Below are 9,956 nucleotides of genomic sequence, written 5' to 3' on the forward strand. Positions count from 1 at the left end.
ATAATCAACAAAGGCCATCGCATATTAAAGAGCTTTGTGCAGTTTTACGGTCATAAAACGAAATTTAATGTCAAGGTGTATGGCAGTGGCAGTGTCACACATAGCAAAATGCCAGAGAAAAAAAGAAGGAAAGTTTCGCGTGTTTCACTCGCTCACTGTAATCTCGCTCCCATCTTATTCACTCTTGCCAAATCCGAGCACAATAAGCAACATTATTACTGCAGCTGGAACCCTAAAGCGTATCTCGGTGGCAGCGGCTAAATAATTCTTGGCAGTGCAGAGCTCCTGCTCCATGCACAGATCAACCAGAATCCGCATCAGCGCCCAGTGCTGACATTCCCAAGTGGTATGAGCATTCGGCAATGGCAGGACATTGTCGCTCAGTACACAGTACATGGCAAACTCGTGTAGCGTCGTTGCGAAAGTCGAGGCCGCTTCCCAGTCAGCGCACATCCAAAGGTCCCGGTGCAGGTCGCCTTCCGCCGGGTTAGGGTGGCTAGCCGGGAGCATGGAATCGGCGCTCATCATGCTGTAGTCCCCATGTGGGTCGCGGGGTGGCCGCCAGCCTTCAACCGTTGCGGTGAACGAATGCTGACCGTTGCCGGCGTCCTCGGAAGCCCGCTGCAGCTGGCGTTCTCGCAGGTGGAAGAAGATGCTGCGGAAGAGGCGCCAGTCGTCGTTACGGTCCAGGTCGTATATCGGCAGACGCAGAAGCGACGGCGCCTCTGGAGCGAGTTCGCTTGAGTAGGACGACGGTGCACTACCGTCGGTGGTACGGGACTGCTGATGGTGGTGCGTGCATTCCCATTTGCAGCACCTGCCAACGATGTATTCGAGAGTATTGTCGTCGCTGCCCATCCGACGCTGGATCGCCGTGCAGACTTCCAGCCAGTCGACCATTGCTTCGCCTGGGTTTGGAACGAGTTCCGTGCCATATGCGCGTGCACGACGAACGCGCTGCACGACTTCGTTCTCTTCTACTTCTTCCTCCCCGGGAGTGGCTCATAACCGTTGTGGGAGACAGGACACGAGGTGGCATGTTTTACCATCGCTATTGATATTTGAGTAATCATGAGTAAGGTGTGTCGCTGTCTTGAAACAGACTTTTTTAATACAGATTTTTAACCTTGTCAAACCCCTGGTTCGCCTCGACAGGAAGCTATCATCATCACGAACGGCCTCTACCTTATATGGCATCTCGCTTCGCCTAGCACGTGGCACAGCTGCTCCTAGCGCGTGCAACGCAACAACTCGGCTGGCGCGCGCTCTCCCGCTCCGCCGATTTGCTTGGTGTGGGATACGATAATTCGGATTGGCGAGAGAACAAGTACAGAGAGAGAGAAAGAAAGAGATAGAGGGAAAGAGATAGAAGGAAAGAGCGAAATAGAGAGAAAGAAAGCGAAGAAAGAGAAAAAAAGGTAAATACAGAGAAATAAATAGAGCGAGAATGACATTGAAAGAAAGCAACATAAGAAAGAGATAAAAAAAGGAGAGCAAGAGAGAAAGAAAAATAAAGAGAGAGAAAGAAATAGACACAGAAAGAGGAAGGGAGAAATGGAGAGAAAGAAAGAGAGGGAAGAAAGAGAAAAAGATACAAAGGGAGAGAGAAATAGACAGAGAAAAAAGAAATAGCAACAAAGAGAGACAAAAAAAATTGGACCATCTCCCTGAAGGGAACCCTGATGGGATCTTGTGTGTTAGTTCTCATTAATATGGTGTCTAACAAAGATAAACGAGCCCTTCAAAATCATCTGCTTTCCTTCATTCATAGCGAGGGTCTCGTCCTGGCAGACTTAATGCCTTCAGGTAGTATGCGAGGGATTATTGGTCAGCTGCCAGCTCGTAAAAAAGATCACGTGCTACGTGACGCCAACAGGCAAAAAAAAGAGTGTTCCACACTCGCGGCCATGGCTACGATTGTCGCTGACTAACACTCCTTGGATTAAATCAACATATACATACCCCAGAAAGTGGACGGGAGGATGACCGCCGCCGTAGCTCAGTGGTAGAGCATCGGACGCGTTATTCGAAGGTCGCAGGTTCGGTCCCTGCCTGCGGCAAGTCATCTTTTCGTCCACTTTACTTTCTTCACATTGATATTCTAAATACTACAGATAACACCCTCTATACTTTCATTGGCGTTATTGTCTGTTTGTTCTCATTAATACTTTTTCTTCTGACGTTCGGCAATAGGTGGATAGCGAAAACCCGACTCTTGTAGAGGACTGTGGGCTACGAAGCCCGTCAGCATCGACTTCCGGTTAGAGAGTCCTCGCCGCCGTACGGGCCCTGAAACCTATGCCGTCGCTTTCTCCGTGTTCCATATAGCAGTCGTGGTGATATTAAATGCGAAGCATTTCTTAGCGAACCTCAGGCACTTTGGGCGTTTCTATCTATCTATCTATCTATCTATCTATCTATCTATCTATCTATCTATCTATCTATCTATCTATCTATCTATCCAGCCGCCAACGTCTGAGCGCTCTCCTAGTCGTCTCCATAAGTTCTAATATACCAAAATATCAGCAGCAGGGGATCAGTGTATGACGAACACGATTCACTGGCCATGACATGAATAACGCAAAATACCTGTCGCGTACGTCATGAAACCCTTTCTCTCAGTCACGCGTGGCACATACCCGCACACCAGAGTTCATGTTATGCGGGTATGTGCCACAGGTGATATAAAGTCTCAACCAACACAGTAACCGCGAACACACATTCACATGCAAGGAAAGTGATAATAATATTAGTTGTTGGGGTTTTGTGTCCCAAAACCACGATATGATTATGAGAGACGCCGTAGCGAAGGGTCCGGAAATTTTGACCATCTGATATTCTATAACGTGCACCGAGATGGCACAGTACACGGACATCTAACATTTTGCCTCCATCGAAATGCGACCGTCGCGGCCGGGATCGAACCCACGACCTTCGGGTCAGTAGCAGAGCACCGTAACCGCTCCACCACCGCGGTGGACGCAAGCAAGTGAGGAAACTGAAGACATAACACCCCTGGAAGACGTTCAACTACCATGCACTCGTTCACGTGGTCCGCAACGTGGACCACGTTGATTACGCAAAATCCGGGGTCAATGCTTCCTACAATAAATCTGCCGAGAGAACCAGGCCTTTCATCATTACCGGTCACTTCAACATTAATTTATCAAGACCCAACAACGCCTGGTCTCTTTACTGCGTAAAAGGCGGCTTGAATGTGAACAGGGCATCAAGAAACCTCGCTGCCACGTCCAGGACAGGAGGCATAGATCATTTCATCGTAACAGGCATCCAGGATTTCCACCAGCTGTGCTATACCTCGCACTTTTGTACACTTAGACCCTTCGTAGCCGCGATCACGAACGGATCCGATTAACAAGTCCGGTCTAGCTGCTGGTGCTCACTGATCACGGTGATGATGACCTTGTTCAAGAACTCTCCAAGAACCCCTTCTACACATACACAACCGAGTTCGTGAAACGTGCGTGCGTTCGGACAAGTATAACAACTGCAACGCAACTGTAACAACATCTGTGACTGTTACACTAGAACGACACGACACCGATTTCGGTCTGCCGACTGTCGCCGGGAGTGTCTTTTGTCGTGCCGTCGTCCTATTTACACTGAAACGACGCCAACAATCGGCCGATCGTCTATGAGAGACGCCGTCCGCGTCTTATCGTGCTCCCAGCCTCTCGTCGGCCGATTCTCTTGTCACACAGAAGGCGCGCACAGCGACACCGACTAAACTTGCGCGCTAAAGTTGAAAACGGGGGAACACCTGCAGCTCATTTCGGCCGTCCTCCCTCCTCTACCATTGTCCCTCTCGGGGTAGCGGCGCGGCCTCGCCACCCCTTCCGGCGTCGGGGACGGGGGTGCGGACAGACAAAGGGAAGCAAAGAAAAGACTTCGGACGGGTGCGCGAAATGCCCATTGTCAATTGCCCGAGTATGTCGAGGGGGATCTCCCCCAAGATCTACCCCTTCGACGTTCGAAGCAACGACATGGCAAAATTTTCGCTCGGCCACCGATGTCCCGAAGACCTCCCGACGACACGTCGGCCGATACGTTCTGCTGGTGTTTTTTGTCTGCCATCATGTTACACTACTACGACATGCTGTCTTTGGAGGCGTCGGCGTCGTTGTCGGCCTAGTGTGACCAGACGGTCCGGCGACATCGTCGGCGGGCGACTCGTCGAACGACCGTCTGCGTCTGCCTCGTGTCTGCGTCGGTGTCGTGTCGCTCTAGTGTAAACGCGCCTTAACGTACGTGCAGTGAGCCTGCGCGTGCCACTCGGCTGTGTTTATACTCAGGGAAACGTTCCTGAATCTAGGTTCGTTGTGAGTAATGCCTGTCCTGTGCATATGTGTTTCTTCTTTGAGCTGTTTGGATTCGCGCTATCCAGAATTGAAGAATATAAGCACTACATAGCAGCTTACCGAGTCCGGCGTTGATAACACCCATGTTGCTGTTGGCATCGTTTCGCAACTGTAAACAACTGGTTATATAATTGATATGCGATTCTCCAACATATGAGTATGTGTATACCACTTCCACATTTCTCTAGCGTGATTCCGTAAGATTTCGCTCAATGTGAAAAATTATGCCACGGTCACCATTCCGCGCATGCTTCGCATAACACCGATTCCCAAGGTACGTGGGATCTGCCGAATTTTTTTTTTCATGCAAATTACCGCACAACTGCCAGCCTTGCGTCTGGGTGCTTTCGTGAGTGTAGACAAAAATTGGCATGGGAGGGTAAGAGGGTTTGACGAATACGACTATATGGTCATGACATGAATAAGGTGAAGATCCTGTCGCGTACGTCGTCAAACCCTTTCCTCCAGTCACGTGTGGCACATACCCGTATAGCGCGGGCCGTGGTATAAGGGTACGCGCCACAGGTGATTGACAGTTTATATCTACAGCCAGGAACGGCGACAACAGCCATTGGTAATTTAAATGCGAGAGCGTTAAGAAAAAGCAACATCGGCAGCGTTGACCCGACGAATGCAAATAATACAAATTAAGATTCCAGCAGCAGTAGGACCCAAGCATTCTGCGTGGCAATCAGGTATTCTACCACTGAGCCACGCCAGGTCTACAAAATGGTTTGGCGACACTGCCTGTGCAGGCGTAACGTCGGTGCAATGTCAATTGTGGTTGTAGTGTTGGCTGTCTAACTTTATAACCATAGCACTGCATATGTATTCCTACAATACATGCGTGATGTCAGGTTAACGTCTGTGGTTCCAGTGTTGGCTCCGCTTGCATAGCAGTGTAATAAACATTAAATGTTTATTCCTATAGATGAATCAGCAATCTATATTCAAGTGTTGCTCGACGCCGGAGGAATACACTAGCGAAAGTTACGTATGATATTCACATCATTGCACCGTAAAGTGTACTTTGTTTCGATAATACTCACGTATGTGCTCTAAAGTGAGTGCTGACGTTTCGCAGAACTTTTTTCGCAGCATATCGAGGCCTCTCTAGTTCGGCGCGATGCTGCTTTTATTGCTGGACTTAGTGTTGGTTTGTGAGGTTTCGCGTAGGCACCATATTGACGACTAGTGAAACGCAGCTTTGTAAGCAACCTGCCTTGTACGCATTCAAAGGGAAGCTGGCATTCTGCACCATTTATTTCAGCTTTTCAGCCTGCCATTGTATAGTCACACAATTGTGCGATAAACAGTTTATCAGATCAAAACTGCGGCCACTGCATATCTAGCAATTTGAAATATATTACCCTAATGGTAAGTGAAACACCCTCAATGTCGTGTGTACATCATTAAAACATGGTGCAGCTTTGATTATTTTATTAACGCTCTTTATAATAGTGAATCCGAAAGAAAACGTGTAATGCAAACGAGAGTTGACCGTGGGCCGCGGTATGCGGGTATGTGACATACGTGACCTGTTAGTCAGTGAAAAAAAACTTCATGGGAGGTCAGGCGAGGACGCGAACTCGTCGCGCACCTGGCTGGTCTCGTGGGAAAGAGTTTCATCGCGTAGGCACCTGGCATTTCATGTTATTCATGTCAAGATGTGTGATGTTCGCCATGGATGCCTATTCTCCTATGCCAATTTTGGTTTATACGAAGCCAACGAGGCGACCACGAGAGCACCAGGACGTAGGCGGATAGATAGATAGATAGATAGATAGATAGATAGATAGATAGATAGATAGATAGATAGATAGATAGATAGATAGATAGATAGATAGATAGATAGATAGATAGATAGATAGATAGATAGATAGATAGATAGATAGATAGATAGATAGATAGATAGATAGATAGATAGATAGATAGATAGATAGATAGATAGATACGCTCAAAGTCGCAGAAGTTCGCTAAGAAATGCTTCGCATTTAAAAATAAAAGGACGCATGCATTCCCTTTGTCTCATTATTTCTCTCAAAGTTTTATACATCTATTCAAGCAACAAATTAGGCAAACTACACATGTGTCAAAGAAATATCGCAGTGTCACGTGCTACTGTTGGCGGCGTCAGAGCACAGTCGTCTACTTAGAGGACTGACGTCACAACAGTGCCGTCTACGTAGGGCCATTCCATCGTGTACGTCATACCCCCATTCTCTGGGCGCACGGTCGCGAGAGGATGGGCAAGCAGCGTTTAACTTGAAATTTGACCCATTTCCTCGGCGCGTAACGTTGCAAATATTGGCAGACGTGATCGTGAACGTCCAGTGTATGCATTGCGCTCGTCAGCTCAAAATTGTCAACCCTGGTGAGGGGCCCTTTAAAAAAACCCGACACTTCAGACACAGGTTCATTGTTTTCCCTTTATTTATGCACAAACCGCAATGCTCTAATTTCTGCAGTATTCTATAAGAACATTGCGTTTGAACACCGTCACACAAGATCGAAGCTTTAATGTGGGTTTTTATGACAAAGTATCGATAAGGCGTCAGATATTACGTTAAATGGTAAACGTAGTACAACTATAGAATCACGAAAAATAACGACATATGCCTGGTGTTGCGATCTCTTCACCCAGTATATAAGCAACAAAGGCCATCGCATATTAAAGAGCTTTGTGCAGCTTTACGGACATAAAACGAAATTTAATGTCAAGGTGTATGGCAGTGGCAGTGTCACACATAACGAAATGCCAGAGAAAACAAAGGGGGAAAGTTCCGCGCATTTCACTCGCTCACTGTAATCTCACTCCCATCTTATTCACTCTTGCCAAATCCGAGCACAATAAGCAACATTATTACTGCAGCTGGAACCCTAAGGCGTATCCCGGTGGCAGTGGCTTAATACTTCTTGGCAGTGCAGGGCTCCTGCTCCATGCACAGATCAATCAGAATCCGCATCAGCGCCCAGTGCTGACATCCCCAAGTGGTACGAGCATTCGGCAATGGCAGGACATTGTCGCTCAGTACACAGTACAGGGCAATCTCGTGCAGCGTGGTTGCGAAAGTCAAGGCCGCTTCCCAGTAGGCGGACTTCCAAAGGTCCCGGTGCAGTTTGCCTTCCGCTGGGTTAGGGTGGCTACCTGGGAGCATGGAGTCGGCGCTCATCATGCTGTAGTTCCCATGTTGGTCGCGGGGTGGCCGCCAGCCTTCAACCGTCGCGGTGAACGAAAGCTGACCGTTGCCGGCGTCCTCGGGAGCAGCTGCCGCTGGCGTTCTCGCAGGTGGAAGAAGACGCTGCGGAAGAGGCGCCACTCCTCGTCCCGGTCCAGGTCTTGTGTCGGCAGACGCAGAAGCGAAGGCGCGTATGGAGCGAGCTCACTTGCGTAGGACGACGGTGCAGTAGCGCTGGAGGCATGAGACTGCAGACACCAATGCTGACCGCTCTTGGCCTCCTGAGCCCGCGTCAGTTGGCGTTCTCGCAGGTGGAAGAAAACCCTGTGAAAGAGGCGCCAGTCGTCGTCACGGTCCAGGTCGTGTATCGGCAGATGCAGAAGCGAACGCGCGTCTGGACCTGGTTCACTTGCGCAGGACGACGGTGCATTACCGGGGAAGGCACGGCACTGCAGACACCAATGGTGACCGCTGTTCGGCTCCTGGGCGTGCTGCAGCCGGTGCTCTCTTAGGTTGAGGAAGACGCTACGGAAGAGGCGCCAGTCGTCGTCTTGATCCTGGTCGTCCTGCAGCACATACTCATCCAGGCACATACAAGCACGTCTCGATCGATGGACTTCCTGCAACAAACCCAGCCGCGCAGGCACGTCTGGATCTGGTTCGCTTGAGTAGGACGACGGTGCAGTACCGTCGGAGGTACGGGAGTGCTGATGGTGCTGCGTGCATTCCCATTTGCAGCACTTGCCAACGATGTATTCGAGAGTTTTGTCGTCGCTGCCCATCCCACGCTGGATCGCCGTGCGGTCTTCCAGCCAGTCGCCCATTGCTTCGCCTGGGTTTGGAGCGAGTTCCGTGCCATATGCGCGTGCACGACGAACGCGCTGCACGACTTCCTTCTCTTCTACTTCTTCTTCCTCCCCGTGAGTGGCTCATAGCTGTTGTGGGAGATAGGACACGAGGTGACATGTTTTACCATCGCTATTAATATTTGAGTAATCATGAGTAAGGTGTGTCGCCACCTTGAAACAGACTATTTTAAGTGGAGCGTTTTAAGCTTGTCAAACCCCTGGTTCGCCTCGACAGGAAGCTATCATCATCAAGAAGGGCCTCTTCCTTATATGGCATCTCGCGTCGCCTAGCACCTGGTACAGCTGCTCCTAGCGCGTGCAACGCAACTCGGCCGGCGCGCACTCTCCTGCTCCGCCGATTTGCCCGGTGTGGGATGCAATAATTCGGACTGACGAGAGACCGAGTACAGAGAGAGAGAAAGAAAGGAAGAGATAGAAAGAAAGAGCGAAATAGAGAGAAAGAAAGCGAAGAAAGAGAAAAAAGGTAAATACCGAGAAAGAAATAGAGAGAGAGTGAGATTGAAATATACAGACATAATAAAGAGACAGAAAAAAAGGAGAGCAAGAGAGAAAGAAAAATAAAGAGAGAGAAACGAAGAAAGAGAGAGAAAGAAATAGACACAGAAAGAGGAAGCGAGAAATGGAGAGAAAGAAAGAAAGGGAACTAAGAAAAAAAATAGGAAGGGAGAGAGAAACAGATAGGGAGAGAGAAAAAAGAAATAGCGAGGAAGAGAGACAAAAAAAGACACTGAAAAATACAAAGAGAAGGAAAGACGAAAACGGAGAGAAACATTTAATAAAGAAACCAAAAATTTCCCTGTGTCTACTGCATCTTTGACACCTAGAGTCATATCCGTCAATACCAGAAATAGTGATATGCGGTATGTGCCATGGTTTCGTAATAAATATAGCCTACAATCATTACAGTATAATCTGCCACACATTTTAAATAAATATCAAGGTGTAAAGTGTAGCTCACCGAAGGAACTTCGAATACTTTTTGTTAACATGTGACGATTGATTGTTATCTTATTGTTCTTTAATCAGAGCCACTTACGTATGGTTTTTTTGTAACCCTAGCGCAGACCTCTTTCTTCTTATGTATTGTGTTTTCATTATTTCTGTATATTAGTTGTCTCTTGTTTTGTGCATTTGTGTAAATATTTATTTACTTTGAGTTCCTAGCAATGTTACTATTTTTTCGTGCAACCACCACGTATGCCTTGTAACGGACCATCGGCCCAGTCAAGCTGTTATTAAACAGCTTTTAGCCAATGGTATCCCCCATAATGTATGTATTTCGGGAACTAAAGATGTATTGTTTATAAAAGGCCCCCCCCCCAGCTCCGCTGTTGGTTCATATGTGATGACGTATTTAATTCTATAAAGGAAACAAACAGACTGCCGTGTTAATATTATAAGTACCCCTGTATGTCATCATTTCGTTTATTTATCTGTCTTATCTGCATTTATTTATTTAATTTTATTACATAACACTTGTTTAATTAGCATTTAATAAAGAAACCAAAAATACTCCGAATATTTTTGCT

The 9,956-nt window shown here is 47.8% G+C and overlaps 1 long non-coding RNA gene across 1 annotated transcript in view; it reads left to right on the top strand.

Annotated features, from left to right (window-relative positions):
* LOC125757975 (uncharacterized) overlaps positions 1-7,972 on the top strand; it is a 22,098-nt gene extending 14,126 nt beyond the window's left edge. The window contains exons 2-3 of the long non-coding RNA XR_007415617.1: positions 643-690; positions 7,918-7,972. This is a non-coding gene — a long non-coding RNA (uncharacterized LOC125757975). The remainder of the gene's footprint in view (positions 1-642; positions 691-7,917) is intronic.
* The last annotated feature ends 1,984 nt before the right edge of the window (positions 7,973-9,956 follow it).

Source organism: Rhipicephalus sanguineus, chromosome 1 (genome assembly GCF_013339695.2).
Source record: "Rhipicephalus sanguineus isolate Rsan-2018 chromosome 1, BIME_Rsan_1.4, whole genome shotgun sequence".
Lineage (NCBI taxonomy): Eukaryota > Metazoa > Arthropoda > Arachnida > Ixodida > Ixodidae > Rhipicephalus > Rhipicephalus sanguineus.